We start from the raw sequence: 24931 nt of genomic DNA, 5'->3' as shown, positions 1-24931 counted from the left end.
ACTGCGTGGGTAGTGTACCGAATTGAATAGTTTTTCCTCTCAACGCTTTGCTACCTCTTAAAATCAGGTCCCAGTGAGACCAAGAACAATCACAGAAAAAGTGTCAGATAACTATCACTTTGCTCAATTCTGTCAGGCAAATTAAAAGCAGAATTGTGATATTTGCAAGGTGGAAGGTACCCCTTCAAAACAAAATCCACTGAAGAAAGAAGGACAAAGTACCTGAAGAAAGATAGCTGTAATTGACAAAAAGGTCCAGAGACAGAGTGTTGTTAGAGGCTGGCCACAACATTACGTGTAGGTGACAAGTTGATCTCTGTTGCCCTACAAGTCAGGACCTGATGTTCTTGATGGAAAGCTGTCAGAAGTGAGATTTGAACCCACGCCACCAATGGAGACTGCGACCTGAACGCAGCGCCTTAGACCGCTCGGCCATTCTGACTGCGAAAGATAATTACATCTAATCCAAAGCGGCGAAAGACATCAGCAATAGTGAGTGTTATTAAGTTGGAGCAAGTCCTATGCATTGGGTGAATTATTCTTCCGAACTTATTGAGAATCTGTAAGATATTCATAGGTAGCAAGATATTTCCAAGGTTCATGTTGAGCTCGTAAGTGTAATTTCAGGAGTTGACCTTGATTACGTGGCAAGGACAGAGTGCCATAAATGTGATACATCTTTAACAGGTCCCACTGAGATTTGAACTCGGATCGCTGGATTCAGAGTCCAGGGTGCTAACCATTACACCATGGAACCCTGGTTTTCAGCAATGAATTAGGCACGACTAACTCAACAGCTTCCATGTGTAAATGGACAGTGGGTAGTGTACCGAATTGAATAGCTTTTCCTCTCAACGCTTTGCTACCTCTTAAAATCAGGTCCCAGTGAGACCAAGAACAATCACAGAAAAAGTGTCAGATAACTATCACTTTGCTCAATTCTGTCAGGCAAATTAAAAGCAGAATTGTGATATTTGCAAGGTGGAAGGTACCCCTTCAAAACAATTGACAAGAAGGTCCGGAGACACAGTGTTGTTCGAGGCTGGCCACAACATTACGTGTAGGTGAAAATTTGATCTCTGTTCTTTACAAGTCAGGACCTGATGTTCTTGATGGAAAGCTGTCAGAAGTGGGATTTGAACCCACGCCTCCAATGGAGACTGCGACCTGAACGCAGCGCCTTAGACCGCTCGGCCATTCTGACTGCGAAATATGATTACATCTAATCCAAAGCGGCGAAAGACATCAGCAATAGTGAGTGTTATTAAGTTGGAGCAAGTCCTATGCATTGGGTGAATTATTCTTCCGAACTTATTGAGAATCTGTAAGATATTCATAGGTAGCAAGATATTTCCAAGGTTCATGGTGAGCTCGTAAGTGTAATTTCAGGAGTTGACCTTGATTACGTGGCAAGGACAGAGTGCCATAAATGTGATACATCTTTAACAGGTCCAACCGAGATTTGAACTCGGATCGTTGGATTCAGAGTCCAGAGTGCTAACCATTACACCATGGAACCCTGGTTTGTCTGCCAGATATTAGGCACGACTAACGCAACAGCTTCCATGTGTAAATGGACAGTGGGTAGTGTACCGAATTGAATAGCTTTTCCTCTCAACGCTTTGCTACCTCTTAAAATCAGGTCCCAGTGAGACCAAGAACAATCACAGAAAAAGTGTCAGATAACTATCACTTTGCTCAATTCGGTCAGGCAAATTAAAAGCAGAATTGTGATATTTGCAAGGTGGAAGGTACCCCTTCAAAACAAAATCCACTGAAGAAAGAAGGACAAAGTACCTGAAGAAAGATAGCTGTAATTGACAAAAAGGTCCAGAGACAGAGTGTTGTTAGAGGCTGGCCACAACATTACTTGTAGGTGACAAGTTGATCTCTGTTGCCCTACAAGTCAGGACCTGATGTTATTGATGGAAAGCTGTCAGAAGTGAGATTTGAACCCACGCCACCAATGGAGACTGCGACCTGAACGCAGCGCCTTAGACCGCTCGGCCATTCTGACTGCGAAAGAAACAGTTTGAGAAACTGTAAAATATTTATAGGTAGCAAGATATTTCCAAGGTTCATGTTGAGCTCGTAAGTGTAATTTCAGGAGTTGACCTTGATTACGTGGCAAGGACAGAGTGCCATAAATGTGATACATCTTTAACAGGTTCCACCGAGATTTGAACTCGGATCGCTGGATTCAGAGTCCAGAGTGCTAACCATTACACCATGGAACCCTGTTTGTCTGCCAGATATTAGGCACGACTAACGCAACAGCTTCCATGTGTAAATGGACAGTGGGTAGTGTACCGAATTGAATAGCTTTTCCTCTCAACGCTTTGCTACCTCTTAAAATCAGGTCCCAGTGAGACCAAGAACAATCACAGAAAAAGTGTCAGATAACTATCACTTTGCTCAATTCGGTCAGGCAAATTAAAAGCAGAATTGTGATATTTGCAAGGTGGAAGGTACCCCTTCAAAACAAAATCCACTGAAGAAAGAAGGACAAAGTACCTGAGGAAAGATAGCTCTAATTGACAAGAAGGTCCGGAGACACAGTGTTGTTCGAGGCTGGCCACAACATTACGTGTAGATGAAAATTTGATCTCTGTTGCCCTACAAGTCAGGACCTGATGTTCTTTATGGAAAGCTGTCAGAAGTGGGATTTGAACCCACGCCTCCAATGGAGACTGCGACCTGAACGCAGCGCCTTAGACCGCTCGGCCATTCTGACTGCGAAAGATGATTACATCTAATCCAAAGCGGCGAAAGACATCAGCAATAGTGAGTGTTATTAAGTTGGAGCAAGTCCTATGCATTGGGTGAATTATTCTTCCGAACTTATTGAGAATCTGTAAGATATTCATAGGTAGCAAGATATTTCCAAGGTTCATGGTGAGCTCGTAAGTGTAATTTCAGGAGTTGACCTTGATTACGTGGCAAGGACAGAGTGCCATAAATGTGATACATCTTTAACAGGTCCAACCGAGATTTGAACTCGGATCGTTGGATTCAGAGTCCAGAGTGCTAACCATTACACCATGGAACCCTGGTTTGTCTGCCAGATATTAGGCACGACTAACGCAACAGCTTCCATGTGTAAATGGACAGTGGGTAGTGTACCGAATTGAATAGCTTTTCCTCTCAACGCTTTGCTACCTCTTAAAATCAGGTCCCAGTGAGACCAAGAACAATCACAGAAAAAGTGTCAGATAACTATCACTTTGCTCAATTCGGTCAGGCAAATTAAAAGCAGAATTGTGATATTTGCAAGGTGGAAGGTACCCCTTCAAAACAAAATCCACTGAAGAAAGAAGGACAAAGTACCTGAAGAAAGATAGCTGTAATTGACAAAAAGGTCCAGAGACAGAGTGTTGTTAGAGGCTGGCCACAACATTACTTGTAGGTGACAAGTTGATCTCTGTTGCCCTACAAGTCAGGACCTGATGTTATTGATGGAAAGCTGTCAGAAGTGAGATTTGAACCCACGCCACCAATGGAGACTGCGACCTGAACGCAGCGCCTTAGACCGCTCGGCCATTCTGACTGCGAAAGATAATTACATCTAATCCAAAGCGGCGAAAGACATCAGCAATAGTGAGTGTTAATAAGATGGAGCAAGTCCTATTCATCGGGTGAAAACATGGTGCCGAATGTCTTGAGAAACTGTAAGATATTTATAGGTAGCAAGATATTTCCAAGGTTCATGTTGAGCTCGTAAGTGTAATTTCAGGAGTTGACCTTGATTACGTGGCAAGGACAGAGTGCCATAAATGTGATACATCTTTAACAGGTCCCACCGAGATTTGAACTCTGATCGCTGGATTCAGAGTCCAGAGTGCTAACCATTACACCATGGCACCCTGTTTGCCTGCCAGATATTAGGCACGATTAACGCAACAGCTTCCATGTGTAAATGGACAGTGGGTAGTGTACCGAATTGAATAGCTTTTCCTCTCAACGCTTTGCTACCTCTTAAAATCAGGTCCCAGTGAGACCAAGAGCAATCACAGAAAAAGTGTCAGATAACTATCACTTTGCTCAATTCGGTCTGGCAAATTAAAAGCAGAATTGTGATATTTGCAAGGTGGAAGGTACCCCTTCAAAACAAAATCCACTGAAGAAAGAAGGACAAAGTACCTGAGGAAAGATAGCTCTAATTGACAAGAAGGTCCGGAGACACAGTGTTGTTCGAGGCTGGCCACAACATTACGTGTAGATGAAAATTTGATCTCTGTTGCCCTACAAGTCAGGACCTGATGTTCTTTATGGAAAGCTGTCAGAAGTGGGATTTGAACCCACGCCTCCAATGGAGACTGCGACCTGAACGCAGCGCCTTAGACCGCTCGGCCATTCTGACTGCGAAAGATGATTACATCTAATCCAAAGCGGCGAAAGACATCAGCAATAGTGAGTGTTATTAAGTTGGAGCAAGTCCTATGCATTGGGTGAATTATTCTTCCGAACTTATTGAGAATCTGTAAGATATTCATAGGTAGCAAGATATTTCCAAGGTTCATGGTGAGCTCGTAAGTGTAATTTCAGGAGTTGACCTTGATTACGTGGCAAGGACAGAGTGCCATAAATGTGATACATCTTTAACAGGTCCAACCGAGATTTGAACTCGGATCGTTGGATTCAGAGTCCAGAGTGCTAACCATTACACCATGGAACCCTGGTTTGTCTGCCAGATATTAGGCACGACTAACGCAACAGCTTCCATGTGTAAATGGACAGTGGGTAGTGTACCGAATTGAATAGCTTTTCCTCTCAACGCTTTGCTACCTCTTAAAATCAGGTCCCAGTGAGACCAAGAACAATCACAGAAAAAGTGTCAGATAACTATCACTTTGCTCAATTCGGTCAGGCAAATTAAAAGCAGAATTGTGATATTTGCAAGGTGGAAGGTACCCCTTCAAAACAAAATCCACTGAAGAAAGAAGGACAAAGTACCTGAAGAAAGATAGCTGTAATTGACAAAAAGGTCCAGAGACAGAGTGTTGTTAGAGGCTGGCCACAACATTACTTGTAGGTGACAAGTTGATCTCTGTTGCCCTACAAGTCAGGACCTGATGTTATTGATGGAAAGCTGTCAGAAGTGAGATTTGAACCCACGCCACCAATGGAGACTGCGACCTGAACGCAGCGCCTTAGACCGCTCGGCCATTCTGACTGCGAAAGATAATTACATCTAATCCAAAGCGGCGAAAGACATCAGCAATAGTGAGTGTTAATAAGATGGAGCAAGTCCTATGCATCGGGTGAAAACATGGTGCCGAATGTCTTGAGAAACTGTAAGATATTTATAGGTAGCAAGATATTTCCAAGGTTCATGTTGAGCTCGTAAGTGTAATTTCAGGAGTTGACCTTGATTACGTGGCAAGGACAGAGTGCCATAAATGTGATACATCTTTAACAGGTCCCACCGAGATTTGAACTCTGATCGCTGGATTCAGAGTCCAGAGTGCTAACCATTACACCATGGCACCCTGTTTGCCTGCCAGATATTAGGCACGATTAACGCAACAGCTTCCATGTGTAAATGGACAGTGGGTAGTGTACCGAATTGAATAGCTTTTCCTCTCAACGCTTTGCTACCTCTTAAAATCAGGTCCCAGTGAGACCAAGAGCAATCACAGAAAAAGTGTCAGATAACTATCACTTTGCTCAATTCGGTCTGGCAAATTAAAAGCAGAATTGTGATATTTGCAAGGTGGAAGGTACCCCTTCAAAACAAAATCCACTGAAGAAAGAAGGACAAAGTACCTGAGGAAAGATAGCTCTAATTGACAAGAAGGTCCGGAGACACAGTGTTGTTCGAGGCTGGCCACAACATTACGTGTAGATGAAAATTTGATCTCTGTTGCCCTACAAGTCAGGACCTGATGTTCTTTATGGAAAGCTGTCAGAAGTGGGATTTGAACCCACGCCTCCAATGGAGACTGCGACCTGAACGCAGCGCCTTAGACCGCTCGGCCATTCTGACTGCGCAAGAAACAGTTTGAGAAACTGTAAGATATTTATAGGTAGCAAGATATTTCCAAGGTTCATGTTGAGCTCGTAAGTGTAATTTCAGGAGTTGACCTTGATTACGTGGCAAGGACAGAGTGCCATAAATGTGATACATCTTTAACAGGTTCCACCGAGATTTGAACTCGGATCGCTGGATTCAGAGTCCAGAGTGCTAACCATTACACCATGGCACCCTGTTTGCCTGCCAGATATTAGGCACGATTAACGCAACAGCTTCCATGTGTAAATGGACAGTGGGTAGTGTACCGAATTGAATAGCTTTTCCTCTCAACGCTTTGCTACCTCTTAAAATCAGGTCCCAGTGAGACCAAGAGCAATCACAGAAAAAGTGTCAGATAACTATCACTTTGCTCAATTCGGTCAGGCAAATTAAAAGCAGAATTGTGATATTTGCAAGGTGGAAGGTACCCCTTCAAAACAAAATCCACTGAAGAAAGAAGGACAAAGTACCTGAGGAAAGATAGCTCTAATTGACAAGAAGGTCCGGAGACACAGTGTTGTTCGAGGCTGGCCACAACATTACGTGTAGATGAAAATTTGATCTCTGTTGCCCTACAAGTCAGGACCTGATGTTCTTTATGGAAAGCTGTCAGAAGTGGGATTTGAACCCACGCCTCCAATGGAGACTGCGACCTGAACGCAGCGCCTTAGACCGCTCGGTCATTCTGACTGCGAAAGATGATTACATCTAATCCAAAGCGGCGAAAGACATCAGCAATAGTGAGTGTTATTAAGTTGGAGCAAGTCCTATGCATTGGGTGAATTATTCTTCCGAACTTATTGAGAATCTGTAAGATATTCATAGGTAGCAAGATATTTCCAAGGTTCATGTTGAGCTCGTAAGTGTTATTTCAGGAGTTGACCTTGATTACGTGGCAAGGACAGAGTGCCATAAATGTGATACATCTTTAACAGGTCCAACCGAGATTTGAACTCGGATCGTTGGCTTCAGAGTCCAGAGTGCTAACCATTACACCATGGCACCCAGTTTGTCTGCCAGATATTAGGCACGATTAACGCAACAGCTTCCATGTGTAAATGGACAGTGGGTAGTGTACCGAATTGAATAGCTTTTCCTCTCAACGCTTTGCTACCTCTTAAAATCAGGTCCCAGTGAGACCAAGAACAATCACAGAAAAAGTGTCAGATAACTATCACTTTGCTCAATACGGTCAGGCAAATTAAAAGCAGAATTGTGATATTTGCAAGGTGGAAGGTACCCCTTCAAAACAAAATCCACTGAAGAAAGAAGGACAAAGTACCTGAAGAAAGATAGCTGTAATTGACAAAAAGGTCCAGAGACAGAGTGTTGTTAGAGGCTGGCCACAACATCACTTGTAGGTGACAAGTTGATCTCTGTTGCCCTACAAGTCAGGACCTGATGTTATTGATGGAAAGCTGTCAGAAGTGAGATTTGAACCCACGCCACCAATGGAGACTGCGACCTGAACGCAGCGCCTTAGACCGCTCGGCCATTCTGACTGCGAAAGATAATTACATCTAATCCAAAGCGGCGAAAGACATCAGCAATAGTGAGTGTTAATAAGATGGAGCAAGTCCTATGCATCGGGTGAAAACATGGTGCCGAATGTCTTGAGAAACTGTAAGATATTTATAGGTAGCAAGATATTTCCAAGGTTCATGTTGAGCTCGTAAGTGTAATTTCAGGAGTTGACCTTGATTACGTGGCAAGGACAGAGTGCCATAAATGTGATACATCTTTAACAGGTCCCACTGAGATTTGAACTCGGATCGCTGGATTCAGAGTCCAGAGTGCTAACCATTACACCATGGCACCCTGTTTGCCTGCCAGATATTAGGCACGATTAACGCAACAGCTTCCATGTGTAAATGGACAGTGGGTAGTGTACCGAATTGAATAGCTTTTCCTCTCAACGCTTTGCTACCTCTTAAAATCAGGTCCCAGTGAGACCAAGAGCAATCACAGAAAAAGTGTCAGATAACTATCACTTTGCTCAATTCGGTCTGGCAAATTAAAAGCAGAATTGTGATATTTGCAAGGTGGAAGGTACCCCTTCAAAACAAAATCCACTGAAGAAAGAAGGACAAAGTACCTGAGGAAAGATAGCTCTAATTGACAAGAAGGTCCGGAGACACAGTGTTGTTCGAGGCTGGCCACAACATTACGTGTAGATGAAAATTTGATCTCTGTTGCCCTACAAGTCAGGACCTGATGTTCTTTATGGAAAGCTGTCAGAAGTGGGATTTGAACCCACGCCTCCAATGGAGACTGCGACCTGAACGCAGCGCCTTAGACCGCTCGGCCATTCTGACTGCGAAAGATGATTACATCTAATCCAAAGCGGCGAAAGACATCAGCAATAGTGAGTGTTATTAAGTTGGAGCAAGTCCTATGCATTGGGTGAATTATTCTTCCGAACTTATTGAGAATCTGTAAGATATTCATAGGTAGCAAGATATTTCCAAGGTTCATGGTGAGCTCGTAAGTGTAATTTCAGGAGTTGACCTTGATTACGTGGCAAGGACAGAGTGCCATAAATGTGATACATCTTTAACAGGTCCAACCGAGATTTGAACTCGGATCGTTGGATTCAGAGTCCAGAGTGCTAACCATTACACCATGGAACCCTGGTTTGTCTGCCAGATATTAGGCACGACTAACGCAACAGCTTCCATGTGTAAATGGACAGTGGGTAGTGTACCGAATTGAATAGCTTTTCCTCTCAACGCTTTGCTACCTCTTAAAATCAGGTCCCAGTGAGACCAAGAGCAATCACAGAAAAAGTGTCAGATAACTATCACTTTGCTCAATTCGGTCAGGCAAATTAAAAGCAGAATTGTGATATTTGCAAGGTGGAAGGTACCCCTTCAAAACAAAATCCACTGAAGAAAGAAGGACAAAGTACCTGAGGAAAGATAGCTCTAATTGACAAGAAGGTCCGGAGACACAGTGTTGTTCGAGGCTGGCCACAACATTACGTGTAGATGAAAATTTGATCTCTGTTGCCCTACAAGTCAGGACCTGATGTTCTTTATGGAAAGCTGTCAGAAGTGGGATTTGAACCCACGCCTCCAATGGAGACTGCGACCTGAACGCAGCGCCTTAGACCGCTCGGTCATTCTGACTGCGAAAGATGATTACATCTAATCCAAAGCGGCGAAAGACATCAGCAATAGTGAGTGTTATTAAGTTGGAGCAAGTCCTATGCATTGGGTGAATTATTCTTCCGAACTTATTGAGAATCTGTAAGATATTCATAGGTAGCAAGATATTTCCAAGGTTCATGTTGAGCTCGTAAGTGTTATTTCAGGAGTTGACCTTGATTACGTGGCAAGGACAGAGTGCCATAAATGTGATACATCTTTAACAGGTCCAACCGAGATTTGAACTCGGATCGTTGGCTTCAGAGTCCAGAGTGCTAACCATTACACCATGGCACCCAGTTTGTCTGCCAGATATTAGGCACGATTAACGCAACAGCTTCCATGTGTAAATGGACAGTGGGTAGTGTACCGAATTGAATAGCTTTTCCTCTCAACGCTTTGCTACCTCTTAAAATCAGGTCCCAGTGAGACCAAGAACAATCACAGAAAAAGTGTCAGATAACTATCACTTTGCTCAATACGGTCAGGCAAATTAAAAGCAGAATTGTGATATTTGCAAGGTGGAAGGTACCCCTTCAAAACAAAATCCACTGAAGAAAGAAGGACAAAGTACCTGAAGAAAGATAGCTGTAATTGACAAAAAGGTCCAGAGACAGAGTGTTGTTAGAGGCTGGCCACAACATCACTTGTAGGTGACAAGTTGATCTCTGTTGCCCTACAAGTCAGGACCTGATGTTATTGATGGAAAGCTGTCAGAAGTGAGATTTGAACCCACGCCACCAATGGAGACTGCGACCTGAACGCAGCGCCTTAGACCGCTCGGCCATTCTGACTGCGAAAGATAATTACATCTAATCCAAAGCGGCGAAAGACATCAGCAATAGTGAGTGTTAATAAGATGGAGCAAGTCCTATGCATCGGGTGAAAACATGGTGCCGAATGTCTTGAGAAACTGTAAGATATTTATAGGTAGCAAGATATTTCCAAGGTTCATGTTGAGCTCGTAAGTGTAATTTCAGGAGTTGACCTTGATTACGTGGCAAGGACAGAGTGCCATAAATGTGATACATCTTTAACAGGTCCCACTGAGATTTGAACTCGGATCGCTGGATTCAGAGTCCAGAGTGCTAACCATTACACCATGGCACCCTGTTTGCCTGCCAGATATTAGGCACGATTAACGCAACAGCTTCCATGTGTAAATGGACAGTGGGTAGTGTACCGAATTGAATAGCTTTTCCTCTCAACGCTTTGCTACCTCTTAAAATCAGGTCCCAGTGAGACCAAGAGCAATCACAGAAAAAGTGTCAGATAACTATCACTTTGCTCAATTCGGTCTGGCAAATTAAAAGCAGAATTGTGATATTTGCAAGGTGGAAGGTACCCCTTCAAAACAAAATCCACTGAAGAAAGAAGGACAAAGTACCTGAGGAAAGATAGCTCTAATTGACAAGAAGGTCCGGAGACACAGTGTTGTTCGAGGCTGGCCACAACATTACGTGTAGATGAAAATTTGATCTCTGTTGCCCTACAAGTCAGGACCTGATGTTCTTTATGGAAAGCTGTCAGAAGTGGGATTTGAACCCACGCCTCCAATGGAGACTGCGACCTGAACGCAGCGCCTTAGACCGCTCGGCCATTCTGACTGCGAAAGATGATTACATCTAATCCAAAGCGGCGAAAGACATCAGCAATAGTGAGTGTTATTAAGTTGGAGCAAGTCCTATGCATTGGGTGAATTATTCTTCCGAACTTATTGAGAATCTGTAAGATATTCATAGGTAGCAAGATATTTCCAAGGTTCATGGTGAGCTCGTAAGTGTAATTTCAGGAGTTGACCTTGATTACGTGGCAAGGACAGAGTGCCATAAATGTGATACATCTTTAACAGGTCCAACCGAGATTTGAACTCGGATCGTTGGATTCAGAGTCCAGAGTGCTAACCATTACACCATGGAACCCTGGTTTGTCTGCCAGATATTAGGCACGACTAACGCAACAGCTTCCATGTGTAAATGGACAGTGGGTAGTGTACCGAATTGAATAGCTTTTCCTCTCAACGCTTTGCTACCTCTTAAAATCAGGTCCCAGTGAGACCAAGAACAATCACAGAAAAAGTGTCAGATAACTATCACTTTGCTCAATTCTGTCAGGCAAATTAAAAGCAGAATTGTGATATTTGCAAGGTGGAAGGTACCCCTTCAAAACAAAATCCACTGAAGAAAGAAGGACAAAGTACCTGAAGAAAGATAGCTGTAATTGACAAAAAGGTCCAGAGACAGAGTGTTGTTAGAGGCTGGCCACAACATTACGTGTAGGTGACAAGTTGATCTCTGTTGCCCTACAAGTCAGGACCTGATGTTCTTGATGGAAAGCTGTCAGAAGTGAGATTTGAACCCACGCCACCAATGGAGACTGCGACCTGAACGCAGCGCCTTAGACCGCTCGGCCATTCTGACTGCGAAAGATAATTACATCTAATCCAAAGCGGCGAAAGACATCAGCAATAGTGAGTGTTATTAAGTTGGAGCAAGTCCTATGCATTGGGTGAATTATTCTTCCGAAGTTATTGAGAATCTGTAAGATATTCATAGGTAGCAAGATATTTCCAAGGTTCATGTTGAGCTCGTAAGTGTAATTTCAGGAGTTGACCTTGATTACGTGGCAAGGACAGAGTGCCATAAATGTGATACATCTTTAACAGGTCCCACTGAGATTTGAACTCGGATCGCTGGATTCAGAGTCCAGGGTGCTAACCATTACACCATGGAACCCTGGTTTTCAGCAATGAATTAGGCACGACTAACTCAACAGCTTCCATGTGTAAATGGACAGTGGGTAGTGTACCGAATTGAATAGCTTTTCCTCTCAACGCTTTGCTACCTCTTAAAATCAGGTCCCAGTGAGACCAAGAACAATCACAGAAAAAGTGTCAGATAACTATCACTTTGCTCAATTCTGTCAGGCAAATTAAAAGCAGAATTGTGATATTTGCAAGGTGGAAGGTACCCCTTCAAAACAATTGACAAGAAGGTCCGGAGACACAGTGTTGTTCGAGGCTGGCCACAACATTACGTGTAGGTGAAAATTTGATCTCTGTTCTTTACAAGTCAGGACCTGATGTTCTTGATGGAAAGCTGTCAGAAGTGGGATTTGAACCCACGCCTCCAATGGAGACTGCGACCTGAACGCAGCGCCTTAGACCGCTCGGCCATTCTGACTGCGAAAGATGATTACATCTAATCCAAAGCGGCGAAAGACATCAGCAATAGTGAGTGTTATTAAGTTGGAGCAAGTCCTATGCATTGGGTGAATTATTCTTCCGAACTTATTGAGAATCTGTAAGATATTCATAGGTAGCAAGATTTTTCCAAGGGTCATGCTGAGCTCGTAAGTGTAATTTCATGAGTTGACATTGATTACGTGGCAAGGACAAAGTGCCATAAATGTGATACATCTTTAACAGGTCCCACCGAGATTTGAACTCGGATCGTTGGCTTCAGAGTCCAGAGTGCTAACCATTACACCATGGCACCCTGTTTGCCTGCCAGATATTAGGCACGATTAACGCAACAGCTTCCATGTGTAAATGGACAGTGGGTAGTGTACCGAATTGAATAGCTTTTCCTCTCAACGCTTTGCTACCTCTTAAAATCAGGTCCCAGTGAGACCAAGAACAATCACAGAAAAAGTGTCAGATAACTATCACTTTGCTCAATTCTGTCAGGCAAATTAAAAGCAGAATTGTGGTATTTGCAAGGTGGAAGGTACCCCTTCAAAACAAAATCCACTGAAGAAAGAAGGACAAAGTACCTGAAGAAAGATAGCTGTAATTGACAAAAAGGTCCAGAGACAGAGTGTTGTTAGAGGCTGGCCACAACATTACGTGTAGGTGACAAGTTGATCTCTGTTGCCCTACAAGTCAGGACCTGATGTTCTTGATGGAAAGCTGTCAGAAGTGAGATTTGAACCCACGCCACCAATGGAGACTGCGACCTGAACGCAGCGCCTCAGACCGCTCGGCCATTCTGACTGCGAAAGATAATTACATCTAATCCAAAGCGGCGAAAGACATCAGCAATAGTGAGTGTTAATAAGATGGAGCAAGTCCTATGCATCGGGTGAAAACATGGTGCCGAATGTCTTGAGAAACTGTAAGATATTTATAGGTAGCAAGATTTTTCCAAGGGTCATGTTGAGCTCGTAAGTGTAATTTCAGGAGTTGACATTGATTACGTGGCAAGGACAAAGTGCCATAAATGTGATACATCTTTAATAGGTCCCACCGAGATTTGAACTCGGATCGCTGGAGTCAAAGTCCAGAGTGCTAACCATTACACCATGGCACCCAGTTTGTCTGCCAGATATTAGGCACGATTAACGCAACAGCTTCCATGTGTAAATGGACAGTGGGTAGTGTACCGAATTGAATAGCTTTTCCTCTCAACGCTTTGCTACCTCTTAAAATCAGGTCCCAGTGAGACCAAGAACAATCACAGAAAAAGTGTCAGATAACTATCACTTTGCTCAATTCTGTCAGGCAAATTAAAAGCAGAATTGTGATATTTGCAAGGTGGAAGGTACCCCTTAAAAACAAAATCCATTGAAGAAAGAAGGACAAAGTACCTGAAGAAAGATAGCTGTAATTGACAAAAAGGTCCAGAGACAGAGTGTTGTTAGAGGCTGGCCACAACATTACGTGTAGGTGACAAGTTGATCTCTGTTGCCCTACAAGTCAGGACCTGATGTTCTTGATGGAAAGCTGTCAGAAGTGAGATTTGAACCCACGCCACCAATGGAGACTGCGACCTGAACGCAGCGCCTTAGACCGCTCGGCCATTCTGACTGCGAAAGATAATTACATCTAATCCAAAGCGGCGAAAGACATCAGCAATAGTGAGTGTTATTAAGTTGGAGCAAGTCCTATGCATTGGGTGAATTATTCTTCCGAACTTATTGAGAATCTGTAAGATATTCATAGGTAGCAAGATATTTCCAAGGTTCATGTTGAGCTCGTAAGTGTAATTTCAGGAGTTGACCTTGATTACGTGGCAAGGACAGAGTGCCATAAATGTGATACATCTTTAACAGGTCCCACTGAGATTTGAACTCGGATCGCTGGATTCAGAGTCCAGGGTGCTAACCATTACACCATGGAACCCTGGTTTTCAGCAATGAATTAGGCACGACTAACTCAACAGCTTCCATGTGTAAATGGACAGTGGGTAGTGTACCGAATTGAATAGCTTTTCCTCTCAACGCTTTGCTACCTCTTAAAATCAGGTCCCAGTGAGACCAAGAACAATCACAGAAAAAGTGTCAGATAACTATCACTTTGCTCAATTCTGTCAGGCAAATTAAAAGCAGAATTGTGATATTTGCAAGGTGGAAGGTACCCCTTCAAAACAATTGACAAGAAGGTCCGGAGACACAGTGTTGTTCGAGGCTGGCCACAACATTACGTGTAGGTGAAAATTTGATCTCTGTTCTTTACAAGTCAGGACCTGATGTTCTTGATGGAAAGCTGTCAGAAGTGGGATTTGAACCCACGCCTCCAATGGAGACTGCGACCTGAACGCAGCGCCTTAGACCGCTCGGCCATTCTGACTGCGAAATATGATTACATCTAATCCAAAGCGGCGAAAGACATCAGCAATAGTGAGTGTTATTAAGTTGGAGCAAGTCCTATGCATTGGGTGAATTATTCTTCCGAACTTATTGAGAATCTGTAAGATATTCATAGGTAGCAAGATATTTCCAAGGTTCATGTTGAGCTCGTAAGTGTGATTTCAGGAGTTGACCTTGATTACGTGGCAAGGACAGAGTGCCATAAATGTGATACATCTTTAACAGGTCCCACTGAGATTTGAACTCGGATCGCTGGATTCAGAGTCCAGGGTGCTAACCATTACACCATGGAACCCTGGTTTTCAGCAATGAATTAGGCACGACTAACTCAACAGCTTCCATGTGTAAATGGACAGTGGGTAGTGTACCGAATTGAATAGCTTTTCCTCTCAACGCTTTGCTACCTCTTAAAATCAGGTCCCAGTGAGACCAAGAACAATCACAGAAAAAGTGTCAGATAACTATCACTTTGCTCAATTCTGTCAGGCAAATTAAAAGCAGAATTGTGATATTTGCAAGGTGGAAGGTACCCCTTCAAAACAATTGACAAGAAGGTCCGGAGACACAGTGTTGTTCGAGGCTGGCCACAACATTACGTGTAGGTGAAAATTTGATCTCTGTTCTTTACAAGTCAGGACCTGATGTTCTTGATGGAAAGCTGTCAGAAGTGGGATTTGAACCCACGCCTCCAATGGAGACTGCGACCTGAACGCAGCGCCTTAGACCGCTCGGCCATTCTGACTGCGAAATATGATTACATCTAATCCAAAGCGGCGAAAGACATCAGCAATAGTGAGTGTTATTAAGTTGGAGCAAGTCCTATGCATTGGGTGAATTATTCTTCCGAACTTATTGAGAATCTGTAAGATATTCATAGGTAGCAAGATATTTCCAAGGTTCATGTTGAGCTCGTAAGTGTGATTTCAGGAGTTGACCTTGATTACGTGGCAAGGACAGAGTGCCATAAATGTGATACATCTTTAACAGGTCCCACTGAGATTTGAACTCGGATCGCTGGATTCAGAGTCCAGGGTGCTAACCATTACACCATGGAACCCTGGTTTTCAGCAATGAATTAGGCACGACTAACTCAACAGCTTCCATGTGTAAATGGACAGTGGGTAGTGTACCGAATTGAATAGCTTTTCCTCTCAACGCTTTGCTACCTCTTAAAATCAGGTCCCAGTGAGACCAAGAACAATCACAGAAAAAGTGTCAGATAACTATCACTTTGCTCAATTCTGTCAGGCAAATTAAAAGCAGAATTGTGATATTTGCAAGGTGGAAGGTACCCCTTCAAAACAAAATCCACTGAAGAAAGAAGGACAAAGTACCTGAAGAAAGATAGCTGTAATTGACAAAAAGGTCCAGAGACACAGTGTTGTTAGAGGCTGGCCACAACATTACGTGTAGGTGACAAGTTGATCTCTGTTGCCCTACAAGTCAGGACGTGATGTTCTTGATGGAAAGCTGTCAGAAGTGAGATTTGAACCCATGCCTCCAATGGAGACTGCGACCTGAACGCAGCGCCTTAGACCGCTCGGCCATTCTGACTGCGAAAGATGATTACATCTAATCCAAAGAGGCGAAAGACATCAGCAATAGTGAGTGTTAATAAGTTGGAGCAAGTCCTATGCATCGGGTGAAAACATGGTGCCGAATGTCTTGAGAATCTGTAAGATATTCATAGGTAGCAAGATATTTCCAAGGTTCATGTTGAGCTCGTAAGTGTAATTTCAGGTGTTGACCTTGATTACGTGGCAAGGACAGAGTGCCATAAATGTGATACATCTTTAACAGGTCCCACCGAGATTTGAACTCGGATCGCTGGAGTCAAAGTCCACAGTGCTAACCATTACACCATGGAAACCTGGTTTTCAGCGACGAATTAGGCACGACTAACGCAACATCTTCCATGTGTAAATGGATTCGGTCAGGCAAATTAAAAGCAGAATTGTGATATTTGCAAGGTGGAAGGTACCCCTTCAAAACAAAATCCACTGAAGAAAGAAGGACAAAGTACCTGAGGAAAGATAGCTCTAATTGACAAGAAGGTCCGGAGACACAGTGTTGTTCGAGGCTGGCCACAACATTACGTGTAGATGAAAATTTGATCTCTGTTGCCCCCACAAGTCAGGACCTGATGTTCTTGATGGAAAGCTGTCAGAAGTGGGATTTGAACCCACGCCTCCAATGGAGACTGCGACCTGAACGCAGCACCTTAGACCGCTCGGCCATTCTGACTGCGAAAGATGTTTACATCTAATCCAAAGCGGCGAAAGACATCAGCAATAGTGAGTGTTATTAAGTTGGAGCAAGTCCTATGCATTGGGTGAATTATTCTTCCGAACTTATTGAGAATCTGTAAGATATTCATAGGTAGCAAGATATTTCCAAGGTTCATGTTGAGCTCGTAAGTGTAATTTCAGGAGTTGACCTTGATTACGTGGCAAGGACAGAGTGCCATAAATGTGATACATCTTTAACAGGTCCCACTGAGATTTGAACTCGGATCGCTGGATTCAGAGTCCAGGGTGCTAACCATTACACCATGGAACCCTGGTTTTCAGCAATGAATTAGGCACGACTAACTCAACAGCTTCCATGTGTAAATGGACAGTGGGTAGTGTACCGAATTGAATAGCTTTTCCTCTCAACGCTTTGCTACCTCTTAAAATCAGGTCCCAGTGAGACCAAGAACAATCACAGAAAAAGTGTCAGATAACTATCACTTTGCTCAATTCTGTCAGGCAAATTAAAAGCAGAATTGTGATATTTGCAAGGTGGAAGGTACCCCTTCAAAACAATTGACAAGAAGGTCCGGAGACACAGTGTTGTTCGAGGCTGGCCACAACATTACGTGTAGGTGAAAATTTGATCTCTGTTCTTTACAAGTCAGGACCTGATGTTCTTGATGGAAAGCTGTCAGAAGTGGGATTTGAACCCACGCCTCCAATGGAGACTGCGACCTGAACGCAGCGCCTTAGACCGCTCGGCCATTCTGACTGCGAAATATGATTACATCTAATCCAAAGCGGCGAAAGACATCAGCAATAGTGAGTGTTATTAAGTTGGAGCAAGTCCTATGCATTGGGTGAATTATTCTTCCGAACTTATTGAGAATCTGTAAGATATTCATAGGTAGCAAGATATTTCCAAGGTTCATGTTGAGCTCGTAAGTGTGATTTCAGGAGTTGACCTTGATTACGTGGCAAGGACAGAGTGCCATAAATGTGATACATCTTTAACAGGTCCCACTGAGATTTGAACTCGGATCGCTGGATTCAGAGTCCAGGGTGCTAACCATTACACCATGGAACCCTGGTTTTCAGCAATGAATTAGGCACGACTAACTCAACAGCTTCCATGTGTAAATGGACAGTGGGTAGTGTACCGAATTGAATAGCTTTTCCTCTCAACGCTTTGCTACCTCTTAAAATCAGGTCCCAGTGAGACCAAGAACAATCACAGAAAAAGTGTCAGATAACTATCACTTTGCTCAATTCTGTCAGGCAAATTAAAAGCAGAATTGTGATATTTGCAAGGTGGAAGGTACCCCTTCAAAACAAAATCCACTGAAGAAAGAAGGACAAAGTACCTGAAGAAAGATAGCTGTAATTGACAAAAAGGTCCAGAGACACAGTGTTGTTAGAGGCTGGCCACAACATTACGTGTAGGTGACAAGTTGATCTCTGTTGCCCTACAAGTCAGGACGTGATGTTCTTGATGGAAAGCTGTCAGAAGTGAGATTTGAACCCATGCCTCCAATGGAGACTGCGACCTGAACGCAGCGCCTTAGACCGCTCGGCCATTCTGACTGCGAAAGATGATTACATCTAATCCAAAGAGGCGAAAGACATCAGCAATAGTGAGTGTTAATAAGTTGGAGCAAGTCCTATGCATCGGGTGAAAACATGGTGCCGAATGTCTTGAGAATCTGTAAGATATTCATAGGTAGCAAGATATTTCCAAGGTTCATGTTGAGCTCGTAAGTGTAATTTCAGGTGTTGACCTTGATTACGTGGCAAGGACAGAGTGCCATAAATGTGATACATCTTTAACAGGTCCCACCGAGATTTGAACTCGGATCGCTGGAGTCAAAGTCCACAGTGCTAACCATTACACCATGGAAACCTGGTTTTCAGCGACGAATTAGGCACGACTAACGCAACATCTTCCATGTGTAAATGGATTCGGTCAGGCAAATTAAAAGCAGAATTGTGATATTTGCAAGGTGGAAGGTACCCCTTCAAAACAAAATCCACTGAAGAAAGAAGGACAAAGTACCTGAGGAAAGATAGCTCTAATTGACAAGAAGGTCCGGAGACACAGTGTTGTTCGAGGCTGGCCACAACATTACGTGTAGATGAAAATTTGATCTCTGTTGCCCCCACAAGTCAGGACCTGATGTTCTTGATGGAAAGCTGTCAGAAGTGGGATTTGAACCCACGCCTCCAATGGAGACTGCAACCTGAACGCAGCACCTTAGACCGCTCGGCCATTCTGACTGCGAAAGATGTTTACATCTAATCCAAAGCGGCGAAAGACATCAGCAATAGTGAGTGTTATTAAGTTGGAGCAAGTCCTATGCATTGGGTGAATTATTCTTCCGAACTTATTGAGAATCTGTAAGATATTCATAGGTAGCAAGATATTTCCAAGGTTCATGTTGAGCTCGTAAGTGTAATTTCAGGAGTTGACCTTGATTACGTGGCAAGGACAGAGTGCCATAAATGTGATACATCTTTAACAGGTCCCACTGAGATTTGAACTCGGATCGCTGGATTCAGAGTCCAGGGTGCTAACCATTACACCATGGAACCCTGGTTTTCAGCAATGAATTAGGCACGACTAACTCAACAGCTTCCATGTGTAAATGGACAGTGGGTAGTGTACCGAATTGAATAGCTTTTCCTCTCAACGCTTTGCTACCTCTTAAAATCAGGTCCCAGTGAGACCAAGAACAATCACAGAAAAAGTGTCAGATAACTATCACTTTGCTCAATTCTGTCAGGCAAATTAAAAGCAGAATTGTGATATTTGCAAGGTGGAAGGTACCCCTTCAAAACAATTGACAAGAAGGTCCGGAGACACAGTGTTGTTCGAGGCTGGCCACAACATTACGTGTAGGTGAAAATTTGATCTCTGTTCTTTACAAGTCAGGACCTGATGTTCTTGATGGAAAGCTGTCAGAAGTGGGATTTGAACCCACGCCTCCAATGGAGACTGCGACCTGAACGCAGCGCCTTAGACCGCTCGGCCATTCTGACTGCGAAAGATGATTACATCTAATCCAAAGTTGCGAAAGACATCAGCAATAGTGAGTGTTATTAAGTTGGAGCAAGTCCTATGCATTGGGTGAATTATTCTTCCGAACTTATTGAGAATCTGTAAGATATTCATAGGTAGCAAGATTTTTCCAAGGGTCATGCTGAGCTCGTAAGTGTAATTTCATGAGTTGACATTGATTACGTGGCAAGGACAAAGTGCCATAAATGTGATACATCTTTAACAGGTCCCACCGAGATTTGAACTCGGATCGTTGGCTTCAGAGTCCAGAGTGCTAACCATTACACCATGGCACCCTGTTTGCCTGCCAGATATTAGGCACGATTAACGCAACAGCTTCCATGTGTAAATGGACAGTGGGTAGTGTACCGAATTGAATAGCTTTTCCTCTCAACGCTTTGCTACCTCTTAAAATCAGGTCCCAGTGAGACCAAGAACAATCACAGAAAAAGTGTCAGATAACTATCACTTTGCTCAATTCTGTCAGGCAAATTAAAAGCAGAATTGTGGTATTTGCAAGGTGGAAGGTACCCCTTCAAAACAAAATCCACTGAAGAAAGAAGGACAAAGTACCTGAAGAAAGATAGCTGTAATTGACAAAAAGGTCCAGAGACAGAGTGTTGTTAGAGGCTGGCCACAACATTACGTGTAGGTGACAAGTTGATCTCTGTTGCCCTACAAGTCAGGACCTGATGTTCTTGATGGAAAGCTGTCAGAAGTGAGATTTGAACCCACGCCACCAATGGAGACTGCGACCTGAACGCAGCGCCTCAGACCGCTCGGCCATTCTGACTGCGAAAGATAATTACATCTAATCCAAAGCGGCGAAAGACATCAGCAATAGTGAGTGTTCATAAGATGGAGCAAGTCCTATGCATTGGGTGAATTATTCTTCCGAACTTATTGAGAATCTGTAAGATATTCATAGGTAGCAAGATATTTCCAAGGTTCATGGTGAGCTCGTAAGTGTAATTTCAGGAGTTGACCTTGATTACGTGGCAAGGACAGAGTGCCATAAATGTGATACATCTTTAACAGGTCCAACCGAGATTTGAACTCGGATCGTTGGATTCAGAGTCCAGAGTGCTAACCATTACACCATGGAACCCTGGTTTGTCTGCCAGATATTAGGCACGACTAACGCAACAGCTTCCATGTGTAAATGGACAGTGGGTAGTGTACCGAATTGAATAGCTTTTCCTCTCAACGCTTTGCTACCTCTTAAAATCAGGTCCCAGTGAGACCAAGAACAATCACAGAAAAAGTGTCAGATAACTATCACTTTGCTCAATTCTGTCAGGCAAATTAAAAGCAGAATTGTGATATTTGCAAGGTGGAAGGTACCCCTTCAAAACAAAATCCACTGAAGAAAGAAGGACAAAGTACCTGAAGAAAGATAGCTGTAATTGACAAAAAGGTCCAGAGACAGAGTGTTGTTAGAGGCTGGCCACAACATTACGTGTAGGTGACAAGCTGATCTCTGTTGCCCTACAAGTCAGGACGTGATGTTCTTGATGGAAAGCTGTCAGAAGTGAGATTTGAACCCATGCCTCCAATGGAGACTGCGACCTGAACGCAGCGCCTTAGACCGCTCGGCCATTCTGACTGCGAAAGATGATTACATCTAATCCAAAGCGGCGAAAGACATCAGCAATAGTGAGTGTTAATAAGTTGGAGCAAGTCCTATGCATCGGGTGAAAACATGGTGCCGAATGTCTTGAGAATCTGTAAGATATTCATAGGTAGCAAGATATTTCCAAGGTTCATGTTGAGCTCGTAAGTGTAATTTCAGGTGTTGACCTTGATTACGTGGCAAGGACAGAGTGCCATAAATGTGATACATCTTTAACAGGTCCCACCGAGATTTGAACTCGGATCGCTGGAGTCAAAGTCCACAGTGCTAACCATTACACCATGGAAACCTGGTTTTCAGCGACGAATTAGGCACGACTAACGCAACATCTTCCATGTGTAAATGGATTCGGTCAGGCAAATTAAAAGCAGAATTGTGATATTTGCAAGGTGGAAGGTACCCCTTCAAAACAAAATCCACTGAAGAAAGAAGGACAAAGTACCTGAGGAAAGATAGCTCTAATTGACAAGAAGGTCCGGAGACACAGTGTTGTTCGAGGCTGGCCACAACATTACGTGTAGATGAAAATTTGATCTCTGTTGCCCCCACAAGTCAGGACCTGATGTTCTTGATGGAAAGCTGTCAGAAGTGGGATTTGAACCCACGCCTCCAATGGAGACTGCGACCTGAACGCAGCACCTTAGACCGCTCGGCCATTCTGACTGCGAAAGATGTTTACATCTAATCCAAAGCGGCGAAAGACATCAGCAATAGTGAGTGTTATTAAGTTGGAGCAAGTCCTATGCATTGGGTGAATTATTCTTCCGAACTTATTGAGAATCTGTAAGATATTCATAGGTAGCAAGATATTTCCAAGGTTCATGTTGAGCTCGTAAGTGTAATTTCAGGAGTTGACCTTGATTACGTGGCAAGGACAGAGTGCCATAAATGTGATACATCTTTAACAGGTCCCACTGAGATTTGAACTCGGATCGCTGGATTCAGAGTCCAGGGTGCTAACCATTACACCATGGAACCCTGGTTTTCAGCAATGAATTAGGCACGACTAACTCAACAGCTTCCATGTGTAAATGGACAGTGGGTAGTGTACCGAATTGAATAGCTTTTCCTCTCAACGCTTTGCTACCTCTTAAAATCAGGTCCCAGTGAGACCAAGAACAATCACAGAAAAAGTGTCAGATAACTATCACTTTGCTCAATTCTGTCAGGCAAATTAAAAGCAGAATTGTGATATTTGCAAGGTGGAAGGTACCCCTTCAAAACAATTGACAAGAAGGTCCGGAGACACAGTGTTGTTCGAGGCTGGCCACAACATTACGTGTAGGTGAAAATTTGATCTCTGTTCTTTACAAGTCAGGACCTGATGTTCTTGATGGAAAGCTGTCAGAAGTGGGATTTGAACCCACGCCTCCAATGGAGACTGCGACCTGAACGCAGCGCCTTAGACCGCTCGGCCATTCTGACTGCGAAGACACAGTGGTCAGGCAAATTAAAAGCAGAATTGTGATATTTGCAAGGTGGAAGGTACCCCTTCAAAACAAAATCCACTGAAGAAAGAAGGACAAAGTACCTGAGGAAAGATAGCTCTAATTGACAAGAAGGTCCGGAGACACAGTGTTGTTCGAGGCTGGCCACAACATTACGTGTAGATGAAAATTTGATCTCTGTTGCCCTACAAGTCAGGACCTGATGTTCTTGATGGAAAGCTGTCAGAAGTGGGATTTGAACCCACGCCTCCAATGGAGACTGCGACCTGAACGCAGCGCCTTAGACCGTTCTGACTGCGAAAGATGATTACATCTAATCCAAAGCGGCGAAAGACATCAGCAATAGTGAGTGTTATTAAGTTGGAGCAAGTCCTATGCATTGGGTGAATTATTCTTCCGAACTTATTGAGAATCAGTAAGATATTCATAGGTAGCAAGATATTTCCAAGGTTCATGTTGAGCTCGTAAGTGTAATTTCAGGAGTTGACCTTGATTACGTGGCAAGGACAGAGTGCCATAAATGTGATACATCTTTAACAGGTCCCACCGACATTTGAACTCAGATCGCTGGAGTCAAAGTCCACAGTGCTAACCATTACACCATGGAACCCTGGTTTTCAGCGACGAATTAGGCACGACTAACGCAACAGCTTCCATGTGTAAATGGACAGTGGGTAGTGTACCGAATTGAATAGCTTTTCCTCTCAACGCTTTGCTACCTCTTAAAATCAGGTCCCAGTGAGACCAAGAACAATCACAGAAAAAGTGTCAGATAACTATCACTTTGCTCAATTCGGTCAGGCAAATTAAAAGCAGAATTGTGATATTTGCAAGGTGGAAGGTACCCCTTCAAAACAATTGACAAGAAGGTCCGGAGACACAGCGTTGTTCGAGGCTGGCCACAACATTACGTGTAGGTGAAAATTTGATCTCTGTTCCTTACAAGTCAGGACCTGATGTTCTTGATGGAAAGCTGTCAGAAGTGGGATTTGAACCCACGCCTCCAATGGAGACTGCAACCTGTAGCCTTAGACCGCTCGGCCATTCCGACTGCGAAAGATGATTGCATCTTATCCAAAGCGGCGAAAGACATCAGCAATAGTGAGTGTTAATAAGTTGGAGCAAGTCCTATGCATCGGGTGAAAACATGGTGCCGAATGTCTTGAGAAACTGTAAGATATTTATAGGTAGCAAGATATTTCCAAGGGTCATGTTGAGCTCGTAAGTGTAATTTCAGGAGTTGACCTTGACTACGTGGCAAGGACCAGTGCCATAAATGTGATCTTTAACAGGTCCCACCGAGATTTGAACTCGGATCGCTGGAGTCAAAGTCCAGAGTGCTAACCATTACACCATGGAACCCTGCTTGCCTACCAGATATTAGGCACGACTAAGGCAACAGCTTCCATGTGTAAATGGACAGTGGGTAGTCAGAGTCGGCGTCAAAACCAATCTAATGGGGGGGCATAGGCTCACAGCGGAGGGGCATAAATTCCAATTCAATTGACAGTGACATAAAACGAATTTTCCGCAAACCAACACACAAAACACACTAACCTCCAATCTCAAAACATGAGTGCACGTAAGGTAGTCTCTCTCTCTCTCTCTCTCTCTCTCTCTCTCTCTCTCTCTCTCTCTCTCTCTCTCTCTCTCTCTCTCTCTCTCTCTCTCTCTCTCTCTCTCTCTCTCTCTCTCTCTCTCTCTCTCTCTCTCTCTCTCTCTCTCTCTCTCTCTCTCTCTCTCTCTCTCTCTCTCTCTCTCTCTCTCTCTCTCTCTCACACACACACACACGCATCGGCGAAACCACACACTG

At 43.6% G+C, this 24931-nt stretch overlaps 42 non-coding genes across 42 annotated transcripts; all 42 read right to left on the bottom strand.

Annotated features, from left to right (window-relative positions):
* Positions 1-359: 359 nt before the first annotated feature.
* Positions 360-442, bottom strand: trnal-cag (transfer RNA leucine (anticodon CAG)). The gene has a single exon. It is a non-coding gene; the product is annotated as a tRNA-Leu (tRNA).
* Positions 443-685: 243 nt separating this feature from the next.
* Positions 686-757, bottom strand: trnaq-cug (transfer RNA glutamine (anticodon CUG)). The gene has a single exon. It is a non-coding gene; the product is annotated as a tRNA-Gln (tRNA).
* Positions 758-1121: 364 nt separating this feature from the next.
* Positions 1122-1204, bottom strand: trnal-cag (transfer RNA leucine (anticodon CAG)). Its single transcript has one exon. It is a non-coding gene; the product is annotated as a tRNA-Leu (tRNA).
* Positions 1205-1447: 243 nt separating this feature from the next.
* Positions 1448-1519, bottom strand: trnaq-cug (transfer RNA glutamine (anticodon CUG)). Its single transcript has one exon. It is a non-coding gene; the product is annotated as a tRNA-Gln (tRNA).
* A 646-nt stretch (positions 1520-2165) lies between these two features.
* trnaq-cug (transfer RNA glutamine (anticodon CUG)) lies at positions 2166-2237 on the bottom strand. The gene has a single exon. It is a non-coding gene; the product is annotated as a tRNA-Gln (tRNA).
* A 414-nt stretch (positions 2238-2651) lies between these two features.
* Positions 2652-2734, bottom strand: trnal-cag (transfer RNA leucine (anticodon CAG)). The gene has a single exon. It is a non-coding gene; the product is annotated as a tRNA-Leu (tRNA).
* A 243-nt stretch (positions 2735-2977) lies between these two features.
* trnaq-cug (transfer RNA glutamine (anticodon CUG)) lies at positions 2978-3049 on the bottom strand. Its single transcript has one exon. It is a non-coding gene; the product is annotated as a tRNA-Gln (tRNA).
* Positions 3050-3791: 742 nt separating this feature from the next.
* Positions 3792-3863, bottom strand: trnaq-cug (transfer RNA glutamine (anticodon CUG)). The gene has a single exon. It is a non-coding gene; the product is annotated as a tRNA-Gln (tRNA).
* Positions 3864-4277: 414 nt separating this feature from the next.
* trnal-cag (transfer RNA leucine (anticodon CAG)) lies at positions 4278-4360 on the bottom strand. Its single transcript has one exon. It is a non-coding gene; the product is annotated as a tRNA-Leu (tRNA).
* A 243-nt stretch (positions 4361-4603) lies between these two features.
* Positions 4604-4675, bottom strand: trnaq-cug (transfer RNA glutamine (anticodon CUG)). The gene has a single exon. It is a non-coding gene; the product is annotated as a tRNA-Gln (tRNA).
* A 742-nt stretch (positions 4676-5417) lies between these two features.
* trnaq-cug (transfer RNA glutamine (anticodon CUG)) lies at positions 5418-5489 on the bottom strand. The gene has a single exon. It is a non-coding gene; the product is annotated as a tRNA-Gln (tRNA).
* Positions 5490-5903: 414 nt separating this feature from the next.
* On the bottom strand, positions 5904-5986 carry trnal-cag (transfer RNA leucine (anticodon CAG)). Its single transcript has one exon. It is a non-coding gene; the product is annotated as a tRNA-Leu (tRNA).
* Positions 5987-6134: 148 nt separating this feature from the next.
* trnaq-cug (transfer RNA glutamine (anticodon CUG)) lies at positions 6135-6206 on the bottom strand. Its single transcript has one exon. It is a non-coding gene; the product is annotated as a tRNA-Gln (tRNA).
* A 414-nt stretch (positions 6207-6620) lies between these two features.
* trnal-cag (transfer RNA leucine (anticodon CAG)) lies at positions 6621-6703 on the bottom strand. Its single transcript has one exon. It is a non-coding gene; the product is annotated as a tRNA-Leu (tRNA).
* A 1056-nt stretch (positions 6704-7759) lies between these two features.
* trnaq-cug (transfer RNA glutamine (anticodon CUG)) lies at positions 7760-7831 on the bottom strand. Its single transcript has one exon. It is a non-coding gene; the product is annotated as a tRNA-Gln (tRNA).
* A 414-nt stretch (positions 7832-8245) lies between these two features.
* trnal-cag (transfer RNA leucine (anticodon CAG)) lies at positions 8246-8328 on the bottom strand. The gene has a single exon. It is a non-coding gene; the product is annotated as a tRNA-Leu (tRNA).
* A 243-nt stretch (positions 8329-8571) lies between these two features.
* trnaq-cug (transfer RNA glutamine (anticodon CUG)) lies at positions 8572-8643 on the bottom strand. The gene has a single exon. It is a non-coding gene; the product is annotated as a tRNA-Gln (tRNA).
* A 415-nt stretch (positions 8644-9058) lies between these two features.
* trnal-cag (transfer RNA leucine (anticodon CAG)) lies at positions 9059-9141 on the bottom strand. The gene has a single exon. It is a non-coding gene; the product is annotated as a tRNA-Leu (tRNA).
* Positions 9142-10197: 1056 nt separating this feature from the next.
* On the bottom strand, positions 10198-10269 carry trnaq-cug (transfer RNA glutamine (anticodon CUG)). The gene has a single exon. It is a non-coding gene; the product is annotated as a tRNA-Gln (tRNA).
* A 414-nt stretch (positions 10270-10683) lies between these two features.
* On the bottom strand, positions 10684-10766 carry trnal-cag (transfer RNA leucine (anticodon CAG)). The gene has a single exon. It is a non-coding gene; the product is annotated as a tRNA-Leu (tRNA).
* Positions 10767-11009: 243 nt separating this feature from the next.
* trnaq-cug (transfer RNA glutamine (anticodon CUG)) lies at positions 11010-11081 on the bottom strand. Its single transcript has one exon. It is a non-coding gene; the product is annotated as a tRNA-Gln (tRNA).
* A 741-nt stretch (positions 11082-11822) lies between these two features.
* trnaq-cug (transfer RNA glutamine (anticodon CUG)) lies at positions 11823-11894 on the bottom strand. The gene has a single exon. It is a non-coding gene; the product is annotated as a tRNA-Gln (tRNA).
* A 364-nt stretch (positions 11895-12258) lies between these two features.
* On the bottom strand, positions 12259-12341 carry trnal-cag (transfer RNA leucine (anticodon CAG)). Its single transcript has one exon. It is a non-coding gene; the product is annotated as a tRNA-Leu (tRNA).
* Positions 12342-13397: 1056 nt separating this feature from the next.
* On the bottom strand, positions 13398-13469 carry trnaq-uug (transfer RNA glutamine (anticodon UUG)). The gene has a single exon. It is a non-coding gene; the product is annotated as a tRNA-Gln (tRNA).
* A 740-nt stretch (positions 13470-14209) lies between these two features.
* On the bottom strand, positions 14210-14281 carry trnaq-cug (transfer RNA glutamine (anticodon CUG)). The gene has a single exon. It is a non-coding gene; the product is annotated as a tRNA-Gln (tRNA).
* A 364-nt stretch (positions 14282-14645) lies between these two features.
* Positions 14646-14728, bottom strand: trnal-cag (transfer RNA leucine (anticodon CAG)). The gene has a single exon. It is a non-coding gene; the product is annotated as a tRNA-Leu (tRNA).
* A 243-nt stretch (positions 14729-14971) lies between these two features.
* On the bottom strand, positions 14972-15043 carry trnaq-cug (transfer RNA glutamine (anticodon CUG)). The gene has a single exon. It is a non-coding gene; the product is annotated as a tRNA-Gln (tRNA).
* A 364-nt stretch (positions 15044-15407) lies between these two features.
* On the bottom strand, positions 15408-15490 carry trnal-cag (transfer RNA leucine (anticodon CAG)). The gene has a single exon. It is a non-coding gene; the product is annotated as a tRNA-Leu (tRNA).
* Positions 15491-15733: 243 nt separating this feature from the next.
* trnaq-cug (transfer RNA glutamine (anticodon CUG)) lies at positions 15734-15805 on the bottom strand. The gene has a single exon. It is a non-coding gene; the product is annotated as a tRNA-Gln (tRNA).
* A 1104-nt stretch (positions 15806-16909) lies between these two features.
* Positions 16910-16992, bottom strand: trnal-cag (transfer RNA leucine (anticodon CAG)). The gene has a single exon. It is a non-coding gene; the product is annotated as a tRNA-Leu (tRNA).
* A 243-nt stretch (positions 16993-17235) lies between these two features.
* On the bottom strand, positions 17236-17307 carry trnaq-cug (transfer RNA glutamine (anticodon CUG)). Its single transcript has one exon. It is a non-coding gene; the product is annotated as a tRNA-Gln (tRNA).
* A 364-nt stretch (positions 17308-17671) lies between these two features.
* trnal-cag (transfer RNA leucine (anticodon CAG)) lies at positions 17672-17754 on the bottom strand. Its single transcript has one exon. It is a non-coding gene; the product is annotated as a tRNA-Leu (tRNA).
* Positions 17755-17997: 243 nt separating this feature from the next.
* On the bottom strand, positions 17998-18069 carry trnaq-cug (transfer RNA glutamine (anticodon CUG)). Its single transcript has one exon. It is a non-coding gene; the product is annotated as a tRNA-Gln (tRNA).
* Positions 18070-19173: 1104 nt separating this feature from the next.
* On the bottom strand, positions 19174-19256 carry trnal-cag (transfer RNA leucine (anticodon CAG)). Its single transcript has one exon. It is a non-coding gene; the product is annotated as a tRNA-Leu (tRNA).
* A 243-nt stretch (positions 19257-19499) lies between these two features.
* Positions 19500-19571, bottom strand: trnaq-cug (transfer RNA glutamine (anticodon CUG)). Its single transcript has one exon. It is a non-coding gene; the product is annotated as a tRNA-Gln (tRNA).
* A 364-nt stretch (positions 19572-19935) lies between these two features.
* On the bottom strand, positions 19936-20018 carry trnal-cag (transfer RNA leucine (anticodon CAG)). Its single transcript has one exon. It is a non-coding gene; the product is annotated as a tRNA-Leu (tRNA).
* Positions 20019-21073: 1055 nt separating this feature from the next.
* trnaq-cug (transfer RNA glutamine (anticodon CUG)) lies at positions 21074-21145 on the bottom strand. The gene has a single exon. It is a non-coding gene; the product is annotated as a tRNA-Gln (tRNA).
* A 1105-nt stretch (positions 21146-22250) lies between these two features.
* trnal-cag (transfer RNA leucine (anticodon CAG)) lies at positions 22251-22333 on the bottom strand. Its single transcript has one exon. It is a non-coding gene; the product is annotated as a tRNA-Leu (tRNA).
* A 243-nt stretch (positions 22334-22576) lies between these two features.
* trnaq-cug (transfer RNA glutamine (anticodon CUG)) lies at positions 22577-22648 on the bottom strand. The gene has a single exon. It is a non-coding gene; the product is annotated as a tRNA-Gln (tRNA).
* Positions 22649-23012: 364 nt separating this feature from the next.
* On the bottom strand, positions 23013-23095 carry trnal-cag (transfer RNA leucine (anticodon CAG)). The gene has a single exon. It is a non-coding gene; the product is annotated as a tRNA-Leu (tRNA).
* A 997-nt stretch (positions 23096-24092) lies between these two features.
* On the bottom strand, positions 24093-24169 carry trnac-gca (transfer RNA cysteine (anticodon GCA)). Its single transcript has one exon. It is a non-coding gene; the product is annotated as a tRNA-Cys (tRNA).
* Positions 24170-24408: 239 nt separating this feature from the next.
* On the bottom strand, positions 24409-24480 carry trnaq-uug (transfer RNA glutamine (anticodon UUG)). The gene has a single exon. It is a non-coding gene; the product is annotated as a tRNA-Gln (tRNA).
* Between the last annotated feature and the right edge of the window lie 451 nt (positions 24481-24931).

This window comes from Limanda limanda, chromosome 6 (genome assembly GCF_963576545.1).
Source record: "Limanda limanda chromosome 6, fLimLim1.1, whole genome shotgun sequence".
Classification (NCBI taxonomy): domain Eukaryota; kingdom Metazoa; phylum Chordata; class Actinopteri; order Pleuronectiformes; family Pleuronectidae; genus Limanda; species Limanda limanda.
This window is presented reverse-complemented; position numbering and strand designations above follow the sequence as displayed.